Source organism: Rhinolophus sinicus, chromosome 17 (assembly GCF_057876585.1).
Source record: "Rhinolophus sinicus isolate RSI-liver-muscle chromosome 17, RSI-T2T, whole genome shotgun sequence".
NCBI classification, from domain to species: Eukaryota; Metazoa; Chordata; class Mammalia; order Chiroptera; family Rhinolophidae; genus Rhinolophus; species Rhinolophus sinicus.
Genome location: NC_142517.1, coordinates 150,757,989 through 150,781,225, shown reverse-complemented (window position 1 = coordinate 150,781,225; position 23,237 = coordinate 150,757,989). Strand labels below are relative to the sequence as shown.

General features: G+C 34.2%; 1 protein-coding gene across 13 annotated transcripts in view; it reads left to right on the top strand.

Annotated features, from left to right (window-relative positions):
• Window positions 1-23,237, top strand: part of BAZ2B (bromodomain adjacent to zinc finger domain 2B) — a 311,801-nt gene that overhangs the window by 41,915 nt on the left and 246,649 nt on the right. For all 13 annotated transcript variants that reach the window (XM_088794244.1, XM_019727243.3, XM_074336965.2 and 10 more), the window contains one exon: window positions 7,883-7,925. The gene's annotated coding sequence lies outside the window, so the exon portion shown is untranslated. The remainder of the gene's footprint in view (window positions 1-7,882; window positions 7,926-23,237) is intronic.

The following is a 23,237-nucleotide window of genomic DNA, read 5'->3' as shown; positions in this document are numbered from 1 at the left end:
GAGTTTTCTCTTTCTTCCCTATTCCCAAGATTGTTCTGTATACTGTGACTAGAGTGTCCTTTTTAATCAGATCACATCGCTCCGTTAGGGAAAACATCCCGTATAGCTTTCAACACACGTAGAATAATATCCAAACTATTACTGTTACTTTCCAGGTCCTCCATGGTCTGTGCCTTGCTCTTCTACCACTGTCTTCTAACTTAGTATGCGACAGCCCTGTTCCTTTTTATTTTTTGGAAAACACCAAGCCTGTCGATTTTCGGGCCTCTACACTTGCTATTCCTGAAACGTCTCACTTCATTGTGGTCTCAGGGCATTTACATTGTTGTGCAACCATGACCACTATTCACCTTCCAAACTTGAAGCTCTTTATCCATTAAACAATAACTCTCCATTCTCCCCTCCCCCAGTACCTGGCAATAACTATTCTTCTTTCTGTCTTATGAATTCTACTACTAACCTCATATCACAATATAAGAATCATATTGTGTGTGTCCGCTTGTGATTGACTGTCTTAGTCTGTTTTGGCTGCTATAACAAAAATAACCACAGATTGGGTAGCTTATAAACAACAGAAGTTTATTTCTCACAGTTCTGTAGGCTGGGAAGTCCAAGATCAAAGTGCTGACAGATTCAGTGTGTGGTGAGGGCCCACTTCCTGGTTCATAGATGGCCATCTTTTTGCTATAACCTCGCATGGTGGAAGGGGCAAGGAGGTTCTCTGGGGACTCCCTTATAAAGGCACTAATCCCATTCAAAAAGGTTCTGCCCTCATGACCTAATCACCCCCAAATCTTCTCCCTCCAAATATCATCATATTGGGGATTAGATTTCAACATATGAATTACGGGTCGGGGACACACAGGTATTCTGTCTATAGTACAGATATATTTCTCTTAGTATAGTGTCTTTTAAAATTCATCCATGTTGTTTCTTTTTAAATGTTTTTAAGTGGCATTTTTTTCATCAAGTACATATTAATTGTATCTATTCCTTGCACCTCTCTTTCATCTGTGTACCTCAAAAATTTATAAGCATAATTAACTAAACTTTACAACACCCCTGTGAAGTCGATAATTATGGTGATTGCAAACTGAAGTATTAAGAGCTTGCCCAAGGTACATAATGAATATATGCTGAAATTCTGAATGAGGACAAAGGGTTATGTATTCCCATGGTGAAAGATTTCTTGTTTATGATGAAATCATTCTAAGAAAAACAAAATAGCAGTAATCTTTAATATCCCTAAATATTCATAGCAAAATTCTTTTAACAGAAAAGAGTAAAATATATATTACCTGAAACCTAGTATTTGTTATTAGTGATGGCAACTGTAGTTATTGGATCTAACAATATTTTTTTCACTGTGTGTTGTTAGATTGGTTAATTGACTTACCAGTATTTGTAGCCATAACCTGAATTGTATCTTTGAAGCTTTGGATTGGAATAGTTTAATTTTAGTCTTTTAGCTTTGATACATGCAACCTTTATAAAATTATGAGATTATGTTTGTCTTGATTGCTGACTTGTTCAAGTGAGGTGGCTTTTTAAAAAGGCAACCATGTAAGTGGCAAATTATTGATCTGGCATTTGTTGACAGGACTAAGATGGACTCTAATTTTGATAAAAACTAAAATTTTCCCATAATTCATATTCAGATATGTTATAACTTAGTTAATAGTAATTCCTAAAAGTTTTACCTCTCTGTTAATAGTAATTCCTAAAAGCTTTATCTCTCTGTGTTGCTACAATTTGAATTGAATTTCCTAAAGAACTCATCGTTGGAGAAATAAAAGTATCGTTCAAACAACATACAGTTTTTCTCAGATGCAGCTCTTCATTATATTACTTCACCCTAGTGATTAGTTCATTTTTGGATATTGTGTATATGTTAACCCCAAGAGTATTTCAACACCTGTTGGCAGTGCCACCACCTTCTTCCTCTAATGGATGCCCATTTATGGCTCTCACTCAGGAAACTATGAACTTTGTGAGTAAAGATTTTGATAAGTGTTGATTAATGTTGAAAGAATAGGGTGGTGAAGTTTGGAAAACCACACAGCTTATAGATACTTAAGTTAAAAAAGAAAAAATGTCCCCAAGTCTAATAGCCAGTTGTGCTTTTTTTTTGCATGTTTTTTGTTATCAACAAAATGATGAAGTTTCTATCTGAGCTGTAGCTAAACTTCGTATAATAAGGCTTATGTTAGTTGTCTAAAAATTTTGTGAGTTTACCTGTGGGAATTAATATCTCTTCTAGAGAAATTTTAATCACAGAAGAATAAGGACAAGTATTGCAAATGTAGAATATCATACATTTTGAGGGAATGAGAGCTTTTTGCAGTAAGGATGGTGAACTTATAATTTTAGTAGTTTATGGAAATGTAAATTTATTTAATAAGAAGTGTGAAGTCGTTGAAAATACAAAATATCAGCTGTTTATATTTAGTTTTACCAGGAGTGGTACTATTGACAATGAGTTAGTTTGGCCGAAGAGAGTAGTAGTGTGGCGAGGGTGACAGAAAGTTAGGATCCTGGTCAATCATTTTTTTAAGGTTTTAAATGACTGTACATGCGTTTTTGTTTTTGCTTTTGGTTTTATTTAGTGCTAAAGGCAGCACTCACTCTTAAGGGAAACCTCACCTTGATTTAGGTTGTGATATGATAAAATTGGGGGTTTTAAAAGAGAAACTCTCATTTGCTTTATTTCTAGACTTCTACTGGGAGGCTGTAGAGTCACACTCCCTAACTTACTGAGTGTCTCTGGCGCAGATAGTGGACTCCTGATTCTTAATTCTAACAGCAGGTATTCAATTAATCAACAGCAGATGGTATTGAACTAGAGATCTACTTAACCTACCAGAAAGCCCTGTGAGGTCTCCAAAGCCAAATAGTGCCCATATAGAGAACCTTAGCATTGATGATCTTGCTTTGCTGATCAAAAAATTACAGATAGTCAAAATAAAAATTGATGGCTTTGAATCGGTGAATCTGTAAAACTCTGTTTCTTCCATTTCTGCAAGTATGTGAGCACTTTATTTCAGAGATTCAGTCAGTTGTCAATTTTAAGAAGTAAAAGATTCTAGCCTTTTATTAACTTCAGAGTATTTTAGCATGGATCAGTATAGCAGGAATCATTAAAACTACTGCCTTTACAGCCTCTGTGAACATTAAGGGAGGAAGTGCATCTGATATCCGTTCCTTTGCACAGCCCGAGATAGAGTATTCCATTAGTAGGAGGTCACATGTTCCCCAGATTCCCTCGTGTATAGCTTCCTGTTATTTATAAGTATACGCCTTCCCTCCCAAAGCAGTATGGCTTGTCAAAGCCTGTGCTCCCCACCCCTACCAGATAATTTCCCCAAGTAATAATAATAATAATAATAATAATAATAATACCAGTCAGGATTTGAAATAGCTAGATGATGGTAGAAGCATATTTAGAGTCTTATAAAGTTTTTATGAAGCCTTAAAAATATATGCCAGGGATGGGTGAGGAAGGTGAAGGGATTAGGAAGTACAAATTGGTATCACAAAGTAGTCCTGAGAATGTGAAATACAGTATGGGGAATATAATCAATAATGTTGTAAAAACTATGTATGGTGTCAGACGGATAACTATAATTACTATATATATACTTCTATATATATATATATATATATAGTCACAGGATGTGAAGTACAGTATAGGGAATATAGTCAATGGTGTTGTAATAGCTGTGTACAGTGTCAGAGGGGTAGTAGACTTATTGGGGTTATCACTTTGTGAGGGGTGCAAATGTCTATGTTGTTTTGTATACCTGAAACTAATACAAAAGTAAAATTAGCTTAAATATTTTTAAAAATGTATGCCAAATTATATGTAATTTTAGTAGTTTAAAAAGAGAATGATAGACACAGACTTCCATGTAGATTGAAACAGCTTATAAGTAACATGTCATTTACATTTTTCACATGTAAGTTTTAGAAATAATTTTTTTATTGTATAATCACACCTTGAAAAAAGCATAGAACACAGAGAAAACATTAAACTGATATGCAAAGGGTGCCAAAAAAAATGTATACACGTTTTAAGAAGGATGACAACTGTATTAAAATTGTAATACTCAATATATACCCATACCAAAACATGAATGCAAGTCATGTGTATACATTGTTTTGGCACCCCTGGCATAAATGAATGATTAAATATTTTAGTGATAATTATTTTAAATGAATGTTAGAGCTAATCCGTGTATTCAAATTGAATTGAAAAAAAAGATAGAGATTGTATTCATTTGTTCTTTTGAATCTTTTCAATAAGCTAGGTAGGGATAAATATCCTTTGAGTATATTGAAACTTATGTATTAATACTATCAAGTGAAGGTTAAGCCTTGAGTATGCTAAAATTGATTACATAAGGAAATATGTTTTCTGATTTGGGGCAGAGGAGGAAGAAAAAATAATAAAGATAGTTACATGTTAGTTATTGGAAAAATACTCATGTCATCACAGTTTAACAATGGTAGGTGTTTTCTGAGAATAAATATAGTTGACATTTTCTCTGTGCATATTTACTAAAATGGTGACTTGTAGAGAAATAGCTCTTAATCAATATGTTAGTTGAAATATATTTTCATAAAAGGTAATATTACTTTTAATATGTGTTATTGGAATATGTTTTCTACTTTCAAGATGATTTTAAAGCGTTACCTTTTCCTTGTAAAAGCTACTTAGGACTTTTATGAGAAGCCTTAAGATTTGTCTGCTTTTAACCTCTACTGTCATTTTAATTTCATGCATTTTTTTTCTTCGTGCATTTCCAAGTACCCAGTGTAAACCATCTGTAAAAATTACCACCATGATGAAGGAATGCCTTTTCCAGTGTTTTATATTATAGGTTGGTGCAAAAGTAATTGCGGTTTTTGCAGTTATTTTTAACCTTTCAAACCGCAATTACTTTTGTACCAACCTAATATAAGCTTTAGGCTTTAAGTAAAGCATTTATTTTTGTTTTTATTTAGGTTATTATTATTTTTAAGGAGGGTGCACCTCTCAGTGGCCCATGTGGGGATCGAACTGGCAACCTTGATGTTATCAGCACTATGCTCTAACCAACTGAGCTAACCGGCTACCCCAGTATGCATTTTTAAAAATTATTATTATTTTTTTTTCAGTATGCATTTTTAAACTATAGATTTAGTCTTAATTATCTTGTATTTTTTTCTCCAAAAATAAAAAATAAAATGGAACATTTACTTTTATCTGTTTGTATTCAGTTACAAATGTTGTTTTATTCAGTTAAAATGTTTGAATGTAACTAACAAAATTTAATGACTTTTTGAATTACAGAATTTTAGAGAAAGTGTAGTTATTTCTATCACAAAACTTTTTTTTTTTTTTTTAAGTTTATTGGGGTGACAATTGTTAGTAAAATTTCAGGTGTAAAATTCTGTATTACATCATCCATAAATCACATTGTGTGTTCACCACCCAGAGTCAGTTCTCCTTCCATCACCATGTATTTGATAAGAAAACTTTTTGTGCTGACTCTTTACCCTCATAAGAACGTTTTCTTTTGTGTTGATTAAAGTTGATAGCATAATGCTAGGAAGTGGTTCCTTGAAGGCAGGTCTTTGGATATAGAGTGTAATATGCAGCCTTCTTCTCATCGGATTTAGTACAATAGAGGCATGGTTAGTTTAGGGAGAATTAAGTTTCCAGTCTTCTTTCTCTGACCCCTCCATGCATCATTTAAAGCTAACACTTTCTACTCCTTACAAATCTTTCCTCTTTTGCCTTCTATTTCTTAAACTTCAAAACAAAACATGATAGAATGCCACTTCACTTGTTTCTCATGAGGCTTATTTATAGGTATCCTGCAACTTCTGCTGGATAAGTCTGATTTTTCTCCATATTCATTCACTCGGTACATTCATTCACACTCTTGGCTTAAGTTGTACTTTCTTACAGGATTGATTTCCAAATCGTGGACTATTCTAAATCACAATTTCTACCTGTTGTTGGGACACATCTCCATTTGAATAGCCTATGGTAACACTGGGCTTACTTACTCTCCAAAATAAAAGTCACCCCATCCCACCACTACTGGTTTCTTTCATTGTGTCCCAGGTGAGGGAGGACTTTTGAGGTAACCTTTCCTTCTCTGCTTTCTTTTATTCCTATACTTAATTTGGCATGAAGTCCTCTTGTTTCTATTTAAGATGTACCTTGGGTTTCCGTTCCCTCTGCATTTCCTCATCTTCACTATACAGACCCTCATTGTCTCACACCTTAATTCACTGCATCCACTTTCACACCACACTCTGCTTTTTTTTTTTTTTTTAAAGCTTCCCAAACTCCTTGCAGTGACTTTTAAAAATGTGTACCAATTTGTACTGGTATATTTTCCTTAAATAGAGAGTAATTGTAAGAATTTTTACTTACGCTTCCCTCTGGGCATAATGCTAGATGAAGTAGCTAATCACTAGGTAATTGTTCACTCACTCATTCAGCAGCTATTTATTGAGTAGTTACTGGTTTCCCTGTGCTCCAGTTACTTTCTCTCAGGGAGCTTGCAGCTAAAAAGTCTGTTGTGGTACAGGAAGCCTTCTCTGAGGAGGTGGCATCTGTTAGGAGACCTGAAAGTGAGAGAGCTACTTCTATAAAGACATGAGGAACAATTGCTCCAGGCTGAGAGAACCACTGAAGGGGAATACCAAAATGGTCACTGTGAGTGGAACATAGTAGAGACACAGAGTGGCGGGAGTAATAGTCAGAATACAAGGTGACAGATGGCCTACTAGGCCATGGTACGTAAGTACTGTGGATTTTTTTCTAAGTGATGGGTAAGCCATTGGACAAATTTGGGTTAGAAAGTGATGTGAGGTGATATATTTGTCACTGAATTAAGAATAGAATTAGGGAGACTATAATGGTACTATAAGAGAGCAATATCTTAAATTAGCAAGGTGACAAGCAGTAATAAATGTTTTGAGTAAGGAAAAATCAACAGGATGGATTGCATGGACGGTGTGAGATAAAAAAGGAACCAAGAAAAACTCAGTTCTGTGTGCTTGGACATGTACTCTATCATCTATTTTTCCCCTTGTGTATAATAAGGAATATCTCTTTCCTGCTTATTTGAAGGAATGGTTATGAGGCTCTGATGAAATAATGGATGGAGCCCATTGTGAATCTTAAAACATCATAACATTGTGTTACTTTTTAACACTGAACAATTAAAAGCTTACCTTAAATTGTGCCTTGTTAATTAAGAAATTTCTAAAACCTTGGATTTTGCAGGATAAGAACTCTAAATCATCTGTAGATTAGGAAATAGTTTAACTTATAACTTCAACTTCCCTTGGGTTTATAGTGTATAGTTTCTTCCCAATGATATTTTCAATGTTTAATAGTTTTGTCACTATTCATAAGTTTTTGTGTGAGGCATCATCTCCTATTAATTGATAATAAGTAGATCACATGGTGGCCATAAGCTGAACTGCTAATTTAATCACAGAGGAAAGGTATCTATAAACAATACCTGTCTTTAGTTTGTAGTATATTTAAAACAATGCGGTTCTCATAAATATTTGAAAACAAAACTATCCCACATGTTCTATAGTTTATTTACTAATATGTTTTATTATGTTAACCCCGGGGTGTTGCTGATTATAAATAAAATATAATCTATTTCCTATAATAAATAATGACCTATAAATAAACTTTAACTATTTTATCTTTATTTGTATTATGCCAATTGTACTTTTCCCGACAACTTTAGATTAATTTAAAATGACTTACACCATCAAGAAAGACAAAAATTCTAAACAAACTTTTTATTTCTGAAATTACTCAAGTATGATTTAGCTGAATTCTATTTCTGTTTTCCTATTGCAGATTTCTCAACAGTGATGTCACAAGACTGACCACATTGATCACAGTAAGACCAAAATGATAATTAAGCTTTTAAGGGTGTTATTTTCTCTGAGAATGAGAATTGGGTTAGAAAGTATTTATAATTTTAAATTATTACTTGTTCTTTCAACAGCCAGTTGAATGTTTACATTTTCAATGAATCATCTCACATTTCTAGTTGTATAAATACTTTAAAAATGTTGCTTTAAATGATTTAAAAACATTTAAATGATATAAAAATGATTTAAGATGAGAATTACTTTTAATTTATAACTGAAATTATATGCCTCATTGTATATTAACATATTTCTGTGTGAATCTTAATCTGAACATCTTTTTTTTTTTTTTTTTCAGTTTTTGTTTTTACTGAAAAATGTCAAAACATTTAAGGTGATTCTATACTAGGAAAAAAATTATAAAAATAAAATTACTTGAGACTGAAATCACTAATTAAGGAAAGACTGAAAACAGACTGAAAGGATTATTAGGCTTCTCTGGCTTAAATTTTTTATTGATATTTAAATGATTTATAAAGAGTCTTCCAAATATGGAGAGTTGTTGAAAAGGGATAGTTCTCTGAAGTAACTGATACTTTTCCTCTTTAATTTTATTTAAAATATTAATTTCTACTGTGTATAAGGACATATGTTAAAGAAAAACTTTATCTAAGGCTTTGATCCTTATTATTGTATATTCTAACTTCTTAAAATCTCAATTACAGTAATGAGATTTTATGGCATTTTTGAAAACTCCTTTTAAAAAATGGAGAAGTAAGTTTAGAGTAAATTATTTATACTCAATGAGTCTGCTCCTTTAATCTTGTTTTAATTGTTTATTAAATATAAAAGCAATAATTATCAGAAAAGTAAATTTATATATAATCTTTTATTTTTTATTTTTCAGTTACACTTGGCATTCAGTATTATTTTATATTAGTTTCAGGTGTACAGCATAGTAGTTAGATAGTTATATAATTAATGAAGTGATCTCCCTGACTAGTCTAGTACCCACCTGTCACTATACATAGTTGTTACCATATCATTGACTATATTCCTCTGCTGTATTTTACATCCCTGTGATGTATAGATAATCTTTGTATTTACGCTTTAACTTTTTTGAAAAACTGGTTTATTTATTAGGTTTAACACTTTGTAGAGGCCATAGAGAACTTTTTTGTGTGTTTTTAAAGGTTTTATCATTATCAGTGAGTCTACAGATATTTATGGCATATTTCATTCATTTTCCTAAGGGAGCATTTTAACTCTCTCTGATTTGTAGCTCTTTGCTTGTTTGTTTCTTCTTAATCAGCACTTTATTGCCTTAACTGAATAGTTTGTATTAAAATAATTATGTAGTAACCTTCTGTTTATTATTTAGTGCTTTTACAATCAAGGAAGTTTAAAATTAGCATTGGATGAAAAAGCTAGTTGTTTTTTTTTTAATTTAAAAATGCTGACTCTCACAGTGCATTTTAAAGATAATATTTAGAGTTTAATTGCAACTGTTTGAAGTTCAAGAATTTCAGGAAGACAGGTGGTGTTCAATATTATCAGGTGTTAAATAAGTTAAAGTCTAAGAAATATTCATCTGAGAGGTTCATAAGTGACTGAAAATAGAAACGCTTACTTTGTAATAATGTCAGGGTTGTGAGGCTTTCTCCATCCTCCTGAGAGAAGAAGAGAGGGTAGATTTCAACACCGATTCAGGTTTAGGATGCTATTGAGAGAATAGTTCAAGTATTGACCATGGGCTGGAATAAAGTGAGGCCAGGGAAGGTGTGATATTTTCAGAGAAAATGGAGAGGATAAAGGACTAATCCCAGGTAGAGAAGCTGGTGAAATGAGATGATAAAGTAAGAGCCCAAAGAGAAGCTGTGGTTAGGAGAGGGAGGTTATACGTTGTTTCAGAGCTGGCGCTGCGGTGAATATTTATATTTTATATAATACACACCTTATGTATTTTTTTCATCAGAAATTTTCAGAACTCGGGAGAATTTCTATTTTTTCCTCTAAGGGACAATCCACAGCAATGTCAAAATCTTTTAACTGACCTTCCTTCTTCCTGACTATCATCAATTCCATTGAAGCCTATACACAATCCTCAGGTGAATTTTATTAAAGCATTGCTCTGATTCTTTTATATCTCTAGTAGAAGATGTATAGTAACTTCTCATTTCTTACAAGATCAAATACAGACTTTCTAACTTGGTATTCAAGATCCCTCATCAGTTTGGTTCTAACGTATTAGAACCAGATAGCCTACTATTCAAGAAAAAGAATCCTACACTGTACCCAATGTAGACGACGTACTCCACATTGAATGTACATTTTGGCTCCATACTTGCATTCATGTCGTTCCCTTTCCCTAGAATACTCTATTTTCTTTTCGGGCTTTTATTTCTTCTGATGATATCAAACCTCCTCTCCAATGCCTTGTCCACATGTAATCATCCCTCTGAGGCCTTCCCTGATCTTCCTAATTGAAAGCGATCCTCTCTCCCTAGTAGTTTGCTAATGCTTAATTTTTATGTTTCCTATGTTATTGATAACATTCTCATATTTTGCATATCTGACTACATGTTTTCCAACTGTACTCAGCAAATGAGTATTAAGCAGATATTTGCTAGTAATCATAAATACCCCAGAAATAGCTAAATTAATTAGTATCTTAAGTTTTCTTAGATTAAAATTGAAATAAGTACATTAATGTATGAAGATCCCAAATTGGCCCAATAGGAAGCAGGTGGATAGGAAACGCATAGGTTTTAGAACCAGAGAGCGTTCAAGTACTCATGCCACTGCGTCTTAGGTATGTGACGTTTAGTAAGTCAGCCTCGTGTGTAGTGGTATCTTCACCTGTAAAATGATGTATTACATATATTTAAAAGAATTGTTATAAGATTTAAATGTTATGTGTTAGTTGCCTTTCCTCCCCCTTACTTGTTTGACTGTATGGCTTGCTCCTTTACAGATATATGCAAAGGAGCATGAAATGTATCATAAAGATCAGAAATAGATCCCAAACACCCAAATTTACCTTGCTTACACACTGTGTCCCTTTCATTTGTAAGCTTTAACAAATGAATTTCTACTTCCTACATTAAATATATTAATGATAAATTTATTGATTTACTTGAGTTCCAGCAAGGAAGCTAACTAGATCTATTGATATAATGTGCTTTTATTTGGAGAAAGCAGATCAGATCTCACTAGAATGCCAACATCTTAAGAGGCCAGAATGAATTTTAGAATAGTTTAGGTCGTGCTACATTCCTCTTATATAACAGTTGAGAAAACTGAGGTCCCGGGAGTTTGAAGGGAAATAATATGCATAATGGTTAAGGACTGGTGTCAGAAAACTCTTTTAAGTTTGTGCTCTGATATTTATATAGCTGTTGGGATCATGAGTCAATTACATAGTCTAAGATGCAGTTTTGCACTCTCTAAAGCAGAGATAATATTTACGTATGAGGAATGTTGTGACTATTAAATGAAATAACGCTTGTAAAACACAGCACGGAGGCTGTGTTTTACACATACACATACACAATTCTTTTGACCTCTCATCATAGCCATCTTCATCATCTGTCAAGTTACTTGCCCAAAGACACATAGTGCGAGATCTTGGCCTAACCCTGATATTGCTTTATCCCGTTATCATTTATACTATTCTGTTTTGTGATCACCTCCTGCTTGATTCACACTCTCTAAAGGGCATGTATAGGAAGTATAATAAAATAGGACATAGATTTTTCCTTTTCAAATCTCCCCAAATCCTGTCTTCTCTGAGAGTATTCATGCAATTTCACTTTCATGCAGTTTTGTTTATATGTAATTTTATTAACACAGTGGTTGCATTTTATTTTTAAATATTCTTATTTAATGTTTTACTACATACAAAGCAACTTATAAAATAATTAAAGTGGCTTTTTCTGTTTTTATTAAAATTCCTTTATACCTCTTCAAAATTTTATTATGAATATTACTTACATTTTTTAGACAATCTCTACCAATAGAAATGTATAACTTAAAACTTGAAATTTAGAAGGAGCTACTATATAATTTTATAATGTACACACGAGTAGAAATATTAGTGTTAGATAGTACAAATTTAAAATGTCAGTTAGGTACCTCCGAGGTTTGCAGGTTTGGTTCCAAACCACCTCAATGAAGTGAATATCGCAATAAAGTGAATCACGTGAAATTTTTGGTTTCCAAATGCAAGTAACAGTTATGTTTATATTATACTATAGTCTGTTAAGTGTGCAATAGCATTATGTCTGAAGAAATGTACATACTTTAATTAAATACTTTATTGCTGAAAAATATTAGCCATTATTTGAGGCTTCAGCAAGTCCTAGTCTTTTTGCTGGTGGAGAATCTTGCCCTAGTAACGTCAAAAATCGCTGATCACAGACTACCACGACAAATAAATAAAAAGTTTGAAATATAACAAGCATCACCAAATTGTGACACAGAAACATGAAGTGAGCAAATGCTCTTGGAAAAATGGTGCCGATAGATTCGCTCGACACAGGGTTGCCCCAAACCTTCAATTTGTAAATACGCAATATCTGTGAGGCGCCATAAAGCAGAGCATAATAAAGCGAGGTTAAAGTCTACATAGGAATTTCCATATTTTGTGCCAACTAATACATCTAAAATATGAAAATTTTAAAAGTCTAATACAGTAAAGTTATAAAGCATGTCTTAAACATTTTGTTTACTAGAGTCTGAATTGTAAACAGTATGTTTACAATTAGTATGTAATTAGTATGTAATTAGTATGTAGGAAGCCATTTAAATTACTTCCTACAGATTATTTATTCCTAAGTGTATATTTGGATAGAAGAAACCACAATTCACCCCTATTGCGTCTCCCCCCTAATTGTGCTATTTTAGCATTAATGAAGCTAAAAGCAGACATGGCTTTCTCTGTATGAGAGACTACAGATATAAATGACACCATGATGAAGAGACCCAACTAAACTTCTTTAAACAAATGAAAGTATGCAATGTTACACACTCATTTGGCTTAAAGATTAGTTCTTATGTGCAAATTCTAAATGAGTGACTAATAAATCTGCCTGAAAAACAAAAAAGACAGTAACTTAACAAAGCTTAAAAGTCATGTTAAAAGCATCAGAGAACATAAAAGAAAAACTAGTTTTCTACTTTGCTTGGGTTTTTTAATTTTATTGTAGTGAGCAAGGGATCTAGCACCTAGACTAAGTAAATATTTTCTGAATTAAAGTGACTTGAAATTTAATCTTCTTAGTACCTCATTCTCTTCCTCTCATATTTTCTAGAATACCAATGCATACTTCTGTTCTGAGATGTACATTTACAGACATGTTAGTCAAGGAATAAAGTACAAGTATAGTCTACAGAAAGTGTTTTACAGATGACAAGAAGGGAGTTACAGACTGAGTTATGGGATTATGATATTTGACGCATTTGTTTTAAAATAAATGCACAAATGAAAACTGGAGAAAAGATTTTGATATAAATGGAAAAATTGTTGTATAGCATCAAAAGGTACTTAGGTTAACGTGTCATAGATGTTTAAAAAAAATCTAACTAATACACATATTCTTTTTTTTTTGTTTTGTTTTGTTTTTTTTAATTTATTTTTTTAATTAGTTTCAGGTGCACAAGACAAAGCAAAACTTAGACGTTTATCATTTATATCCCTCACACTGTAATACACATATTCTTGATGCTCTCCTTAATGTGAATGTGTTAAGACATATCAATAAGTACATTTCCATCATAATATAAGCTAGTACATGTAAACTTTTCCACATGCCATTTATTTTGTGAATGGCATGTCTAATGCTTATAGATTTATTCTCTGGTTTTCTTTCCTCTCAGAAAAAACTCAACTTTTGTTCATGAAATTCATGATTATTTTTTCTTTATGGCCCTTACCCCTGAATATTCCTGTGTCTTTTTTTTTTTTTTTTTTTTTTTAATCTAGTTGTTTCATATTTTTCCTGTCAGTCTTATGGAAAGGAAATTTTAGAAAAGTTACACATTTGGCACGAAACACAAAAGTCACAGCTCTACTCAGATGTTACCTGCTCCATAAAACCTCTGAATCCCCCTGCAGTTGGACTTAATTTCCCCATTATTTCTGTCTTTCTAGTATTTATTTCCATCATAGCATTATTTAACACTGGAGTCCTTGGGCCTGAGTATGCACATACATTCTCCGTGGGGAGAGAGAGTTTGCTACAAGAATTTACAAATTTCCATGTTAACATAAAATAAATTAGTATAAGCATATTCTGGGATTATCTGGGATAGTTACCTTATAACCAATTACTGCCATGTACTTTCAGGGCTATGATTGTATTTAATTATGTCAATCTAATGAGAAAAGACAAAAACTAGATTTGATATGTACAAATGCTTCATTTGTACCAAGTGAGGGCCAGATGACATCAGAGTAAGCTAAATTAAAGCTTTGTAGTGGTTTGAGTACAAAGAAATGGTGGGAATATGGAATCATTTAGGGAACACTAGACCTATAAGATAGACATGGCAAACTCAAATATAACTGGAAAGTAATGGGGAAGTAGCAGTCAGCATTCATGTTGAGTACAGTGATTTCTTTTTAACAAAACCATGATATGATAATTCGAAATCTGTAGTTTTGTAGCTTTTATGTGCATACTTTGTAAATTTGTTTTGGTACTGTGTTTGAATAAGATATGGAAGCAAGAAGAGTTTATTCTTATTCATAGTTTTACTTTTCTATGTATATCAGTAATGTAATGATTTTGTTAATTAAAATCAATGCATGTGTTCACAAGATGTTTTCTTCTCCTTCATAAGGGTCTACATGTAACTTATGTTTAGGGTCGTTACCTGTCTTAGATGAGATGTATGTTCTGCTCTTTCACCTATTAGACTGTATAGTCCCTACAGTCTAGTAAAAGTATAGATTGTTTTCCTCATTCTTGAAGTCCCCTTAGAGTCCGTTACCATGCCTTGTACCCAGGTGTGGCGCAGCAGGTATTTCTGCAACAAACTGGCCTTTGCTGGGGTGCCTCTCAGTCATCTGCCAGATTGAACTAGAGTGGATAAATATATAGAAAACATGTGGGGCCTAAACATTTTAATAAGTTGAAATTCATACAGATTTACAAATTTCTCTTTTTAAGTTAAATATCCCCTGGGATTTGGAACACTTACAGTGTTGTACCAGTGTGAATTATTTAATTTGATAATCAGAGAATATATAGGGTGGTGATAGGACAATGAAAGATTTTGTGGCAGGCTAGAACTGAACGTAGAGATTTAACCAGAATGCTTCAGGGAGAAAGACATTGCATCATTGCAAAAAATATGTAGTTTTATATAGTTATGGCAGCTTGAGATCATTGGTTTCCCAGATAGAGGAGAAACAAGAGAAGGGAATGAGAAAGGGGTATAGAGGTACTAAAGACACCATCCTCCCACCTTTGGGATATTGCCTCGGCAGTGTTCCCTTTAGCTTAGATGGAAGTAAAACTGGCATAAATTTAAATCTTCTACAATAATACAGCAAGTATATTTTCTAACTTTCCAGTTCTGTTATGATAGATTTTTGTATGATGTTGCCACAGCATAGAGTTCAGCTGTCTTACCAACTGCTTCAGTGTCTTCCTATTTTCTACTTAAATTGAATTACCTATTCCTATATATGAAAGCCATTCAAAGTTAGCCATGTCCTATGTACATAACTTCATTTCTCTCTACTTTCCTACACATAGATTGTTTTCTAGTCGTAACACGCCTATAACCACAACATACAGCGATGCTTTGGTCGGAGTATCTTTTACATACATCATTTCCTTTTCTTGAAGTTCTATTACCTCTCTTTATTCAATGCCAATTCCTTCTTCAAGTGGTCTTGCAGTCTTGTGACCTTCATTGAGCTCCTTTTCCTCTCAAAATTTGACTTTTATTTCCTGCCCACAGACTTCTTTTTAAAATTGTAGAACCTCTATTTTCAGCTCTGTATGTGACATTTGTACCTGGCTATTCCACAGGCACTAATGTCAACATACCTGTTTCTTTTTTTTTTTTTTTTTAAGATTTTATTGGGGAAGGAGAACAGGACTTTATTGGGGAACAGTGTGTACTTCCAGGACTTTTTTCCAAGCCAAGTTGTTGTCCTTTCAATCTTAGTCGTGGAGGGTGCCATTCAGCTTCAAGTTGTTGTCTTTTCAGTCTTAGTTGTGGAGGGCCCAGTTCAGCTCTAGGTCCAGTTGCCGTTGCTAGTTGCAGGGGGCACAGCCCACCATCCCTTGCAGGAGTTGAACCAGCGACCTTGTGGTTGAGAGGACATGCTCCAACCAACTGAGCCATTCAGGAGCTCAGCGGCAGCTCAGCTCAAGGTGCCATGTTCAATCTTTAGTTGCAGGGGGCGCTGCCCACCATCCCTTGCAGGACTGGAGGAATTTAACCGGCCACCTTGTGGTTGAGAGCCTACTGGCCCATGTGGGAATCGAACCGGTAGCCTTCGGAGTTAGGAGCATGGAGCTCCAACCCCTGAGCCACCGGGCCGGCCCTCAACATGTCTTAATGTGAGCTCATTCTCTCCCAATTTCCCAGAAATCTGGCCCTCTTTACATATTCCCTGTATTGGTTAGTGATATCATCATCTTCTCAACCACTCAAGTCTGAAATATTAGTTATCTTGAACTATTCCTTCAAAAACTCTCATCTACTCTGATAGCAAATTCTGTTAATTCTCTACGTGTAGTGGAATAACGAGCTAATGTTTATGGAGTGCTTGTTGTGTGTCAGGTACTAAGCTCAGCATTTGACGTATAGTAACTAATTTAATCTTCCTAACATCTTTATTTATCATTCCTGTTTTATTTGAGAAAGACATGTATTTACTAACTAAAGTACACACTAGCATCATGAAGCTGTGCATCCATATTAAAAAAAAGAAAAAAACAAACTTGGATATGATCCAGCCTAATTTATAAGAGTTATAGTAAGGACAGAGGGACATATTAAATGACATCAGGAGGATAAAAATCAGGAAGTCCACACTGGGAAACTCTAAAAGACAAAAGACCTATTTTCTTCAACTGAAAATATTAATGGAAAAAAAGACTGGCATGGAGATGTGCTGGTTGCAATTATAGACTAAAAGAGACTGGAGAGATATGTCAGCCAGTTGTAATGTATGGATTATATTTGAGGCCAGATTTAAACACATGAAAGTATTATAAGACCAAGAAATGTGTACACTAACTGAATATTTAATTTTAAGGACTTTTTGTTAGAAATTATCTTAGGTGTAATAGTAGTGTTGGGCTGTGTATGTAAAAAGCATCAGTCTAGGGCCGGCCTGGTGGCTCAGGCGGTTAGAGTTCCATGCTCCTAACTCCGAAGGCTGCCGGTTCTATGCCCACATGGACCAGTGGGCTCTCAACCACAAGGTGGCCAGTTCAATTCCTCGAGTCTCGAAAGGGATGGTGGGCAGCGCCCCGTGCTACTAAGATTGAACACGGCACCTTGAGCTGAGCTGCCGCCGAGCTCCTGAATGGCTCAGTTGGTTGGAGCGCGTCCTCTCAACCACAAGTTTGCCGGTTCGACTCCCGCAAGGGATGGTGGGCTGCGCCCCCTACAACTAGCAATGGCAACTGGACCTGGAACTGAGCTGCGCCCTCCACAACTAAGATTGAAAGGACTACAACTTGACTTGGAAAAGAAAAAGTCCTGGAAGTACACACTGTTGCCCAATAAATTCCTGTTAGAAAAAAAAAAAAAAAAAGCATAAATCTATACCATAGAATCCATAAGCATCTTTCTCAGAGGCTGAGCTTGAGGACAAAAAGTACATTCACCAATTACTTTGTTTATTGGCACCTCTGATAAAAGAGGATTTGCTAAAGGTGGTGACAAAACATTTAGTCTAATACTATTATTACAAAATATAACTTTGTGATTTTATTTATCCATAACTCTCCTATAAAAAATTCATTATTGTGTCATATTTTCTCAATATTCAGTGTTTGTTTCATAGAAATATTAGAAGTTCAAGGAAATAAAAACTAATATTTTTAGAACCTCAATAAAAATGATAGTCAACTTTCAAATGCTTAACTATGTACCAGACACCGTTTTGTGAGTTTATTGTGTTAACTTATTTCATCCTCGTTCTAACTTCATGAGGGAGGTATTGTTGTTATCCTCATTTTACAGTTGGGAAAATTGAGCTATACGGACGTTAAGCTATTTGCCTACGGTCACATGGTTATTAATCAGTGAAGTTCAGGATTCAAACCCAGGCCTTTTGACATGGGCCTGTTTCTTTATTATGCTGCACTGCTTCTCTTTATGCCACAGTGCTAGCTGCTATTACTATTTATCTCATTTATTTCATTTTTCTGGGAATGTCTCAATTTCTTCTTCATTTTAAAAGTATAGTTTTGTCAGATATAGAATCCTTGGTTGACAGTTGTTTTTCTTTTAGCACTTAAAAAATACAATCTCACTGCCTTCTGACCTCCATTCTTTCTAATGAGAACTTGACTGTTAATTTTATTGGGATTTTTGTACATGACAAAGTTACTTCTCTTGCTGCTTTCAAGATTTTATCTTTGTCTTTTAACAGTTTGACTATAATGTGTCTCAGTGTGATTTTCTTTGAGCTTATCCTACTTGGAGTACCCTGAGCTTGTTGGGTGTGTAAATTTATAGTTTTCCCCAAATTTGGTATGTGTTCAGCCATTATTTCTTCAAATATTGTTTCTGCCCCTTTCTTTCTTCTCCTTTTAAGACACCCATAAGGCGTATGTTGGCACTTTTGATGGTATCCCACAGATTCCACAGGCTCTGTTCACTTTTATTTATTTTTTTCTTTCTGATCTTCAGACTGGATAATCTCAATTGACCTGTCTTCAAGTTGGCTGGTTCTTTCTTCGACCTGCTCAAAATTGATGTTGAACCCTCCAGTGACTTTTTAATTTCAGTTATTGTACTTTTTATCTCCAAGTTTTCTATTTGGTTTCCTTTTATAATTTATATATTTTTATTGACACTTTCATTTTATATTGTTTTCCTGCTTTCCTTTTGTTCTTGTCCATGGTTTCTTTTAGCTCTTCGAGCATATTTAAGACAGGGAATTTGACCTGGCCTAAAATAAATGCTAAAGGGGGTTCTTTAGGTTGAAATTTAAGGACACTAGACAGTAATTAAAAACCAAGTGAAGAAATAAAGAACTCCAATAAAGATAACTACATAGGTAAATAAGTAAGGAACATAGTACTTGGAAGGAAATAATAGAAGCCAATGTAGGTAGAGGACAGAGCAGTGATTATAGTTTGAGATTAACAATTGAAAGATACAAGATATAATAGAGTAAGATAAGGATATTTTTTCTTTTTACCTTAAAAGCAATGAGAAGTGTTTGAAGTATGAATTGAAATTTAAATTGTCAATGACCCAATTTTAATTGAAGCTTAGAGAGGTTAAGGAACTCGCTTAAGGTCATGCAACGATTAACTGGTAGAATGAGGATCATAATCCAGGAATGTCTTGATCTAACATCTTAACTACCCCATTTTTTATAAATTAGGCAATGTTTAAGAAATTATAAGCTTAAATTTTCATGACCTGAATTTGTTCATTACTTTATTATTTCAGCAGATGGTAATTAAATGCCTACTATATTTGAGGGATGTGATTTTACCCTGTCCAAACCCAGTCATGGTTATATTAATTTTGTTAGCTCTGCTTGTGACCTGTTGCTTCTCAGTAAAAATGTGAAACCACAGTGTTCAGCAGTGACAATTAGAACAAACATGTTTGTTATGTTTTTATGATTTCTTCCACTTCTCAATTCCTGTACTCTATAGGAGAATTAACAGTGAAGGCTAATTAATATTCCAGATTGTTGCCATGTATCATTTTATCTGAGAATTATTGATATTAAATAACTTCTCCAAGTTAACATAAATTAACTGGAATTCAAATTCATTTGTCTCTAACTAAATTCAAAGATGTTTCTACTCAAAGAATAAAAAGCTAATTTATGTTGAAGTATATATATTTAGAAATAGAGTACTTGCTCAATAAATATTTGCTAGCTAATTGAATGACAGAAACAGGATATGGAAGAAAGGTATTCCAGAATCAGCTAGTGTGTGTTACCCGAGGTGATTTTTCTGAAATGCATTCTTCAAACAATTTATGTACTGCCAGTCTCTTTCTTATTTAATTATCTTTATTTTTGTATACCTCTGTTGTAATATTGATACTCAGTAAGGGAAGAGACATGATATATACTGTCAAATGGGAAGTTGCTTGTTCTCAAATATTCTGTCTAACAGAATATTCCCCAGATAGGAATTGTGAGCATTCATTCAATCAGTGAATATATTATGTGCTTCACATTCAGTCAGTCACTCATTTATTCATCCATTCATTCAGCGTATATATATGGAACACTGACTTATATACTTCTGTCTAGGTTTTGGCGATACTATGGTCAATAAGATAAGTTCCTTCATTAAGTTTGCTTTCAATTAGGAGAACAGTAGTAAAGTAATAAATATTTTCAAGTCTTGATGAGTTCCAAAGGAGGGGAGAAATGTGATAGTGTATATGGTGGGGACAGGGTAGAATTGATAGCAATATACATATAAAGTTGGAGAAGGCCTCTATGAGGAGGAACTGCTTGTGTTGAGAAATGAATCACCAGAAAGAGCCAGCCAGGTGTCTATCTGAGGAAATAGGAATCACAGTGACAGTGAGGCTAGAAGATTGTGAGCTAGGAGAATAGAGATAGGCAGATGTCATTGAAAGTAGGAAAGTAGTTAGAAGTTGTTTCTAATGTGAAGATAAGTCACTGGAAGGTTTTTGGTTGTTGGTTGATTTTATTTCCCTCCATCCCATGTTTATTTGAAAATGTTCCACATTCAACTTTTGTCCTATTGGAGGCTTTTAAAGAGGAAGCCATTGGTGGCATTAAAACAATTTTTATAAATTCTATATGCTTTGTATAAATTTATATTTTTGGAGGCATTCTGCTGTCTTGTTCTTAAATTATATATCCATGTTATCATAGGAAGTGTCCATCATCTTAATAGAAATGGACATGCATTATCCTTTGATTCAAGAAACATTACGTAATGCTTTTTGAATTACTTAGTAAATGTATAAAGATGGAAAACGTTACTGTTCCTCGTCTCTTCTTTATGACCTTATAGTCTGGTGGAGAAATAGCCACACAAACAGTCATTATAGATGTTGAAGTGCCACAGTGAAAGCGTATGTTCAATGTTTTTTTTTTTGAATTTAGAACGGATGGTGTGTTCTCTGGGGTTGGGAAAGGCCTCATCAACAATACTTGTTCTGTGGAGATTTTCTATCCTGCCTTTTGAAGCACAGTAGGGGCTAGATAACACTATTTCAACAGGGATGCTTATGCTGCAAAAAGTCTTTAGAAATAGTTTATGATTTCAGATGTACAGTGAAATATACAAGTGGTATCTGACTTAGTATACATGAGAAAATTGGATTTCTCTTCTAAGTAGAGGGTGAAAAAGCATTATTTCTCTTTTTGTTATTGCTGCCCGTTTTCCTTCTGTTTTCGCTCACCTTTTATTCTTCATTTTTTAAAGTGTGCATGAGGTGGTAGAAGATAAAAGTTTAAGAATTTTGAAGGAAGGCTTCATAACAAATTTTGGAGATATTTTGAGGGGGAGATGTGATTTTAAAAAGGGAATTAATTTATTTCTAAGCTGGTGATAGGATCTTCTGATGGTCCTCTATTAGGAGCTTCAATTTTTCCACCACTCAAAATTCTGGGTAGATATATAAAGCTTCCTACAGTAATATTACGCATGTGCTGTCGCAAATTACACATGCCAGAGTGATATGAAATTCATGTCAGAACAACTGGAATGGAACATAACCGTAGAGAAAACCACGTGCTTTGTAAGTTTGTTGGTCAAATATCAGAGCAAAGATTCTTAGAAAAATTAAATTGTATGAAACATAGGCAAATGCCTAAAGAGAAAGTACAAACTTACAAGCAAACGCAGAGTACCCTCATGCCAGGATATGACATGAGGAAAAATGAAACCAGCACAATGCTATCTAGGACATAATTATGCTGAGAGAATTGAAGGAACTATAGGAGAAGGGGTTATTTCCTCCTTATGATTAATTTAACTATTGAATCAAAAAGACAGTGTGGTATTGAATAGAGTGACTATAAAAAGAAAAGATAAAAGAAAAGTAGCAGTAGCAGCAGAATTTCAAGTAAGGATAAGGATAGCAAGGCTTTATTTAATAAAAACTGACTTTAAAGTTAATTGCACCAGAGAATTTACCCCTGGATCCAGCATCATCCTATATAAGAAGATTTTTAATGTAGAAAAAACTGCGTGAGACTAAGGAAGAGGACATGGAAGAGAAACCTTTACCGGGTTTCTGCAAAAGATGGTGGCTTGAACATACACCCTTTAGCTAACTGCTGAAGCACCATAATTTGATAGGAAACACACCAAGAAAAAGGCATAAGCAAAGAAATAGGAGCGGAATAAATAGCAACAAAATTCTGGAAGCTGGAGAGTAGACGATGAGTAGTAACCGATTTAGCAGATTAACAGAACTGAATAATCAGTGGACAATGAGGAAGGCTGCAAAGAAACACTGCAACTTTGAAAGAAACTTTGAAACCCTTGAGGACTCAGAAATGATCAGTTTCAAGTATCCCCAGAAGGGGCAGCAGCCGCGGAGGGGGAGAGTTATATGTGCACTTGAAGCCCTAAATACATAGACAGTATGAAACTATAAAAGGTTTATGTTGTATTCCTCAGGTCTCCTTTACTTAACAGCCAGTACCAGACTGGAGGTTTAGCCTCCGGAGTGGATAAAACCGCGGGGGTCTCTGGATTAAGGTACATGAAATATAATACCTTTGCAGACAGGGCCTTCATAGGAAAATGGAGATTGAATACTCCAGTATATATTGAATACTTCCAGTATATATTAAATATATACTGAATATTGTGGTCTCCAGTAATCTTTATTCACTTGGCTTCTAGAGAGATCACCTAAAGGTAAAAATGTCAGCGGGGTTTCCCCCATGACATGCCTTAGCCAGATCACCCAAAAGTGAAGTCCACAGTTGACAAGCCCCACACAAATTCACAAGAATTTTAACCAGGTTTGTAAAGTTCGATTCTATAATATGAGTGGATGGGCATGGTTCATCAAACATTTGAGGAAATCTTGTGTTAGAAATGGCAGAGACCGAAACAAATAAGTCGAAAAAAAGCAAATTAGAGGAAACAGACTCTAGAGGAGGAAGAAAACTT